The sequence below is a fragment of the Colobus angolensis genome, unplaced genomic scaffold, assembly GCF_000951035.1.
Source record: "Colobus angolensis palliatus isolate OR3802 unplaced genomic scaffold, Cang.pa_1.0 Scaffold1, whole genome shotgun sequence".
NCBI classification, from domain to species: domain Eukaryota; kingdom Metazoa; phylum Chordata; class Mammalia; order Primates; family Cercopithecidae; genus Colobus; species Colobus angolensis.
The window spans coordinates 7,209,545-7,218,367 of NW_012110918.1; the positions used below are offsets into that span (position 1 = coordinate 7,209,545).

The 8,823-nt window shown below is 40.1% G+C and overlaps 1 pseudogene; it reads left to right on the forward strand.

Annotated features, from left to right (window-relative positions):
• The first annotated feature begins 6,599 nt into the window (after positions 1-6,599).
• LOC105506498 lies at positions 6,600-7,111 on the forward strand (annotated as a pseudogene).
• The last annotated feature ends 1,712 nt before the right edge of the window (positions 7,112-8,823 follow it).

The window sequence follows — 8,823 nt, forward strand, 5'->3', positions numbered from 1 at the left end:
TCGTTTGTTATTTACCTAATTGTTTCAGATAATTATTTAAACTGTGTAGTCAAGCTCAACACACTTATGAGAATTGCCCTGGCCTATCGTTTTGTGTACATACTGAAACCCTTGGGCTTTCTTTTCTATTCTTTATAAACCTACAAGGTGTTACCTTCAGTTTCTTAACTGAATCATGGTTCAAAGTGTGTGTGTGTGTGTATATGTGTAATTTTTTGAAATTCTTCTTCCACCCTCAGGTGTCTCCTGCAGTGAACTGGCTGCCTTACCTTTTATTATTCCTTTATGAAACGCTCAGAGGACCATACGATTTGGCTGCTTCCATACAAATATGGAAACAATATTTCCATGCAAAAAATATTTCTTTTTATTCTGATGTGGGCATGAGAGGACAGCTGGGTAATTGAGAGAGTTGTCTAATATATCCTCCTGGCATTTGTCAGTGGCTACAAAAACCCTGATAACTTATGTTAGCTTATCACAGTCACCGTTGCATCTGCATTTGAGAAATCAGTTCAGCTCTTCAGAGCGTGCTTGCATGGCAAGAGAAGTCAGAAATTATGATGCTCAGACTGAAGAATTAGAAACAGAGGTAGACAGAAAATACGGACTGCATAAGGCCACTAAGACAAGCCCTCTGATTTTAAGGGTCACTCCATTACCCTGATTATCTACTAAGTATATAACAGAGACCATTGAATTATATTAGATTAGAGGCTTATGGTTTCCATAGTTTAGAGTAGTGTGCCACCACCATCTCTTAGAATAGTGAATAAAATTAGCACTACATTGCAAGGAAACTTGAATCGACATGCTTTCATTGAGATTCAAAATGAAATCCAGAATATATTATATTAGTGGATATATCTTTCTGTTCTTTTAAAATTGGTGAGATCCCATTCTTTAGAAGTAAGAAAAAATATACTATTACTTCTTAGAGACATTTCCATTCTTTTTCTTTCTAGGTTATTCTGTTCCATTCTAAATGGGTAACATTTCCATGACCATTATTCTCAAAAATACATTTAATAATGTTCAAAATGTTTATGGCAGCATAGGAAAGCATGAGGTAACAAGCCAGTTGGCAAGAAACATTGCCCTCTTGTTGTTTATAACCTAAGTGTAGTCTGACACCAAGTCCCATGTACAAAAAAGACTGGGAAGAGTAAAGTCTAGTGCTTACATTGTGCTGGAAGTCTCTTGAGATGATTAACTTTATCTATTTGTTCCCATGCAGACATAACCATCCCTGGAGACTGCCTTTTCACCTAACTTTCAAAATACTTTAATCATTAAAGACACAGCAGCTTACACACACGTCATATCCTCATCATCTTCTGGAACTTTAAAAATCTCCCTTCTAAAAATAGAAGCATAGGTGAAGAGAAAAGGTTTAGTGTTTCTATGACTTATCCATAATTGAACTCTCTCTTACTAAAAAAAAAAAACAGAAAAACAAAAAGTAAGTCTTTACTACTACTTTCTTCATATACTTATTTGTTCACACATGATCTAAGAAGCCTTTTATAATCATTGTACCAACACTGGCTTTTTGACGACAGCAAATCAAACGTTCCCAGTTTGGGAGCAACTTTTCTGCATAAATAAGTGCAGCATCAGTGTATTTTGAGGCTATGTAAAGAACCTTTAGCTAAGTGGTAAAACTGAGTTATTTTTAAGGAAGCTGATGTCAAGGACTGGACCCAGAGACTAAGAATATTACAATAGACACCCCGGCTCCCCACCAAAAACCCAGCAAGAGACTTTGTGATATTTATGTTTAAAGACTGCACCAGCAGGACCACATTTATGAGGCTTTTGCAAGTGAAGTACACCAACCACGAGCAGAAGGCTCAGCTCAGGCTAACAACATCTTATCTTTCTCTTCGTCATTTACGGGATCCCTGTTGGCCTCTGAGTATTGTCTGTGGACTGGAAATGTATGACATAAATCTTTGCTAGTCTTTTTAAAAGAGACTTTGATTGTCTCAAGGGAAAGTTTCATTGGGTCAATTCCATCCAGGAACCTCAAGTCATTATAGCATAAAGAATATAGGTCATATTTATCATCAGAGTCTGGATTAACCTTTTCTAAGTGTGATTCTTCTTCACTGAGATACAAACATTTCTTTCATAATCACTAATTTTATGTTTAGCTTTGTTCTTAGAGGAAAGTAATTTTTAATGTGATGGAAGGTAGTATCTTGGTGGCTCGCTCTTTTCTCTTCCTCTTCATTGTCATACATATCTTCCATTGTCCCCTGTCTCTGCAGCATGTTCATAAAATTTAGATCAGATCATCTTACAATGTTATTTTCTAGACTTTTTAGTATGTATTATTTTTCCCACAAGAGTGTATTTCCTGAATATCTGATTCCTGTTTATAATCTGCTCATCTATTGTTTTCCAAAATGTCTGCCAACAATAAATGCATCATAAATAGTTGTTGGCTAAATGTATGAATAAATACAGTTGCTATTATAAAATATGTCATTCACATCTTTCTTTAAAAAACTCCGGAGACCTTAAACCTCCCCTTTAACTCTCTGTTGTTTCCTGAACTGAATGCTGTCTTTCACATCCTATCCCTAACACCTTCTACAATCATTTCCCTATAATTCCATGATGTCCCTGTGTTCCTGCTAACCTGAACCTCTTTTTATTCCTAAAAGAAAAGATAATCTTCTGTAACTTCGAAAGTTCTTCCTGTCTTTTCCATTTGTGAATGTAAATTTATCCTTCAAAATACAGATCCTTGTGAATCCTTATTTGGTTCTCCAGAGTGACACTTCATTAGTACTTAAGTGACACTTTGTAAGTATCTCTACTACATCAATCACATTGGAAATACAATAGTGGAATTATTTGCTCATTTGGCATCCCACAGCAAACACACAAACACCACACACGTCCCATACAAACCTCTCTGAGCATAGATATTACATCTTGTTTCTTATATCTAACTAAGCACCCAGTATAGTACTTGAAAGATAATTAGGTATTAAATGTGTATTTGCTAAATGAAAGAATTAAAATGATGAATGAGTGAATGAATAGAATAGAACAGGAATTTAGGGGCTGGCAAAAAGTTGACCTGTTTTAACCACTTCTAGCTTTTGATCCTCAGAAAGTGTCTTGCCTTTCTAGAGCTTCCATTTTTTCATCTCTAAAATAGGATAGTACTTCTATAATAGAGCTGTGATAAAGGGTATAAAAGATAATTCATGGAAATACTTGGTAGTGTCTTACTGATGAAGAGTAAGAAGTAGAAGAAGAGGAAGAAGAAAGAGGAGATGATATAGGAGAAAAAGAATAAGGAGAAGGAGGAAAAGGAGATGCACTAATGATAAACGCATTTAACCAAATGTGAATGGAGAAGCAAGAATAATGTAGACAAAAACCCAACTAATTAAATGATAATTCTTGTCTGAAGCTCCCATTAGATTGTATAGAAAAAAAAAAGAAATAATGATGATGATATGGTTTGGCTGTGTCCCCACCCAAATCTCATCTTAAATTGTATGTACTTCCATAATTCCCACATGTCGTGGGAGGGACCCAGTGGGAGATAATTTGAGTCATGGGAGTGGTTTCTCCCATACTCTTTTCTTGGTAGTGAATAAATCTCATGAGATCTGATGGTTTTATCGGGGTTTCCACTTTGGCATCTCTCTCATTCTCTCCTTGCCTGCTGCCATCTATGTAAGATGGGACTTGCTCCTTCTTACTTTCTGCCAGGATTGTGAGGCTTCCCCAGCCATGTGGAACTGTTAAGTCCAATTAAACCTCTTTCTTTTGTAAATTGCCTGGTCTCAGATATGTTTTTATTAGTAGTGTGAAAACGGACTGATATAGTAAATTGGTACCAGGAGTGAAATGTTGCTGAAAAGATACCCGAAAATGTGGAAGTAACTTTGGAATGGGATAACCAGCAGAGGTTGGAACAGTAAGGAGGGCTCAGACAAAGACAGGAAAATGTGGGAAAGTTTGGAATTTCCTAGAGACTTGTTGAATGGCTTTGACAAAAGTCTAAAGAGATATGGACAATAAGGTCCAGGCTGAGGTGGTCTCAGATGGAGATGAGGAACTTGTTGGGAAATGGAGCATAGGTGACTCTTGGTATGTTTTAGCAGAGACTGGCAGCATTTTGTCCTTGCCCTAGAGATTTGTGGAACTTTGAATTTGACAGAAAGGATTTAGTGTACCTGGTAGAAGAAATTTTTAAGAAGCAAGACATTCTCAAGAAGTGACTTTGGTGCTGTTAAAAAGCATTCAGTTTTAAAAGAGAAACAGAGCATAAAAGTTTGGAAAATTTGCCACCTGATAATGTGATAGAAAAGAAAAACTCACTTTCTGAGGAGAAATTCAAGCCAGCTGCAGAAATTTGCATAAGTAATGAGGGGCCAAATACTAATCCCCAAGACAGTGGGGAAAATATCTGCAGGGCATGTCAGAGGGCTTCACAGCTCCCATCACAGGCCCGGAGGCCTAGGAGTAAACGGTTTCATGGGTGGGCCCAGGGTTCCCATGCTATGTGTAGCCTAGAGACTTGGTGCTGCACATCCAAGCTGCTCCAGCTGTGGCTGGAAAAGGCCAATGTACAGCTCAGACTGTAGCTTCGGAGGGTGCAAGCTCCAAACCTTGGCAGCTTCCACATGGTGTTGAGCCTGTGAGTGCACAGAAGTCAGGAATTGGGGTTTGGGAACTTTTTCCTAGATTTCAGAAGATATATGGAAACGTCTGGATGCCCAGGCAGAAGTTTGTTGTAGGGGCAGGGTGCTCATGCAGAACCTCTGCTAGGGCAGTGCAGAAAGGAAATTTGGGTTTGAGTCCCCACACAGAGTCTCTACTGGGGCACTGCCTACTGGAGCTGAGAAGAGGGTCACAGTCCTCCAGACCCCAAAATGGTAGATCCACTAGCAGCTTGCACTGTTTGCCTGGAAAAGCCACAGACACTCAATGCCAGCCCGTGAAAGCAGCTGAAAGGGAGGCTGTACCCTGCAAAGCCACAAGAACGGAGCTGCCCAAGACCATGGAAACCTGCCTCTTCCATCAGCATGACCTGGATGTGAGACCTGGAGTCAAAGAAGATCATTTTGGAGCTTTAAAATTTGACTTCCCCTCTGGATTTTGGACTTGCATGGGCCCGGTAAGCCCTTCGTTTTGGTCAATTTCTCCCATTTGGAATGGCTGTATTTACTCAATACCTGTACCCCCACTGTATCTATGAAGTAACTAGCTTGCTTTTGATTTTACAGGCTCATAGGTGGAAGGAATGTGCCTTGACTCAGATGAGACTTTGGATTGTGGACTTTTGGGTTAATGCTGAAATGAGTTAAGACTTTGGGGGACTGTTGGGAAGGCAAAATTGGTTTTGAAAGGTGAGGACATAAGATTTGGGTGGAGTCAGGGGTGGAACAATATGATCTGGCTGTGTCTCCACCCGAATCTCATCCTGAATTGTACTCTCATAATTCCCACATGTTGTGGGAGGGACCTGATGGGAGATAGTTTGAATCATGGGGGCTGTTTCCCCCACACCGTTCTCATGGTAGTGAATAAGTCTCATGAGATCTGATGGCTTTATCAGGGGTTTCCACTTGTGCATCTCTCTCATTCTTTCTTTGCCTGCTGCCATCCATGTAAGACAGGATTAGCTCCTCCTTACCTTCTACCATGATTGTGAGGCTTCCCCAGCCACGTGGAACTGTGAGTCCAATTAAACCTCTTTCTTTTGTATATTTCCCAGTCTTGGGTATATCTTTATCAGCACCATGAAAACAGGCTAACACAGATAACAAAACAAGTTGTCATACATCTGCTAAATTCAGTTATCCATTCTTAAATCTTTGCAACTATCACAGATATTCAAAAGAATGGACAGGAATTTAAAAAGAAAAGTAGTTATAATATGAAGTGATAAATGTATAAGAGAGTTTTTTGTCTCCTTAAAAATGTTTTAATAATAAATAAAAATATCATTTAAAAATACTACTTTTATGGTGTTCTTCATTGGGCAGATGCCTACTATGGGGACAAAACATGAAAGCAATATCCCCAAGACATTGTTAAGAATAGGAAGAGCTTAAAAAGTTTGACAGGGAATTATATTGCCATAGTACATTGTCACAATCATTATAGGCATGTTTCAAAGGGGGAACGAAGGAATGGGGCTTTCCAGAGAGTCGAATTTCCTTAACCAAAACAATTTCTGAAACCATTGTTACAGCAACATCAAAGCCATTGAAAATGAATAAGGTCTCACGAAGAAATTTTTAAATGGATTAATAAGGGGATTTTAGTGTAAGAGTAGGAGTGTGGTTCAGGGTTCATTCCCCAGGGAGGGGTGGAGAGGAAAGAGAGAAGGATTCTTCAAACTTTTGAATAGTCTTTATTCCCAAATAAGTGAGATTTAGTTAACTATGGGCTAGAAGTCTTCAGAGGTAGCCAGAGCTCACTTTATATCTCAAGTCACCCTTTGCTACTAACCAAGAAAGCCTGGGGCAGGGTAGAAAAGCAGATGTCAGTTTAAATCCTTTATAAAAAGCCACTCCTGGCCATTACTGCAGGGAAAAGTCCCACAGAGCTGAGCAGTCATGATGTGTGACTTCACCGAGGACCAGACTGCAGAGTTCAAGGAGGCCTTCCAGCTGTTTGACTGAACAGGTGATGGCAAGATCCTGTACAACCAATATGGGGATGTGATGAGGGCACTGGGTCAGAACCCCACCAACACGGAGGTGCTCAAGGTTCTGGGGAACCCCAAGAGTAATGAGATGAACGTCAAGGTGCTAGACTTTGAGCACCTTCTGCCCATACTGCAGATGGTGGCCAAGAACAAGGACCAGGGCACCTGTGAAGATTATGTAGAAGGACTTCAGGTATTTGACAGGGAAGGAAATGGCACCGTCATGGGTGTTGAATTCTGGCTTGTTTTTGTCACACTGGGTGAGAAGATAACAGAGGAAGAGGTAGAGGTGCTGGTGGCAGGGAATGAGGGCAGCAATGGTTGTATCGACAATGAAGCATTTGTGAGGCACATCCTGTCGGGATGACAGGCCCATGGGGCAGCTCATCCTTATGGTGCTGAATGGCTGAGGACCTTCCCAGTCTCCCATAGCCCATGTCTCCCCCGGTGAGATTTTCTATCTATCCTGAAGGTTCCCTAGGTTCTCTTATCACAGTGCCTTTCCCATGTTGTCTTTCTTGGATGATATTTACCAACAGCATTCACCAAATCAACTTGCTCTCTGTGCCCCTCCCAAAAAAAAGTCACTCCTATACTCACACCTGCCATCACCACGTAGAACATCCTTGTTGCATAGAAGCTTCTGAATACGACACTCTCTATACACACGCATGCACACATACACAAGAGAACAGAAATTTATCCCATATCCTCTCTACTTCCTCAAATCTGTGATGAACAAACACTGGCAGTGCCAAAGATTCTAGAACTTAAATACCATTAAGTCATTTTGATATCATCAGAGTCAAAAGTAAAAAAAAATTGAGAGACAAGTGGCTTTAAGGATCCTTTGAGGGCCCCTAAGTCATCCGTTTATTTCAAGAAGTATTGCCAATGGTAAAAAGAAACTTCTTGAGTTGAAATTAGGTTTGGTTTCCAAAGTATTCTTTCAAATAAAAAGAATCAAATTATCAACCTAATTTAAAAAGCTACTATATACACATGTGTACATGCATTCCACTTATGTGTTCATGTGTGTTCACATGCATGATACATACACATGCCACAGACCTATGGCAACTTTCATCATCTTTCACCCCACTATGCTCGACGACATGATTTACACATAGTAGGCCTTCAGCAATTTTTTAAATGAAGTTATGGATGTTGTAATCAAAGTGCATACATGTGACCACATACATATAGTTACTGACATCACCATAAAAGTGATTGATACTCCCTCAGAGAGCTTTCAGTTTCCAAAGTATATGCCAAAATGAATGTGCTCTGAGAACACGCTGGAACTGAGGGTCAGAAAATGTCCAGTTTCCATCTCCTGTCATAGCCCTAAACACTATTATTATTTACAGAGGGCCAGTGATTTGCTTGGCACTGCACACCTCACAGGAGAAAGCTCTGTCTCTGCCCAGTGGGGTTTGAAGAACAGGGCTTGTAGGACATAAAAGACAAGTAAGAACTGGCAAGAGAGAGGAGCAATCTAAGCCTGTGGCTTAAAATATCATTAAAATAATCATTAAAACCAGGCGCCTAACACACCCCATGATCTAGGCCAAAAACACAGGAAAATATAAGATTTTTCACCCTTTAACCACAGGCTCCTTATGTAATTGGTAAGCATCAAGAAAGGGAGTGATAAATTCTTCCCTAGGTACTCGAGGAGACCGTTGTATTGTTTTGAGTATTCTCATTATACATTATGCGCCCACAGTCTCATAGTTTATGTTGGGATACATACAAGAGCATGATGCATGGTGTGGATGGTTTTAGCAGCCAAAGAGGTATTCTCCAGGCTGCCTAGGATACAGCTTGTAAGGACTAACAACATCTTACCTAAGAAAAGTGAAGCCCAGAGTGACATCTCTTGTTGTGCCACTTAAGGACCACAGATGACTTCTTCTTTTCTTTTTTTTTTTTGACAGAGTCTAGCTCTGTCACCCAGGCTAGAGAGTGCAGAGGTATGATCTGGGCTCACTGCAACCTCCACCTCCTGGGTTCAAGCGATTCTTCTGCCTCAGCTTCCTGAGTAGCTGGGATTGCACGTGCCTGCCACCATGCCCGACTACTTTTTGTATTTTTAGTAGAGACAGGGTTTTGCTATGTTGTTCAGGCTGGTC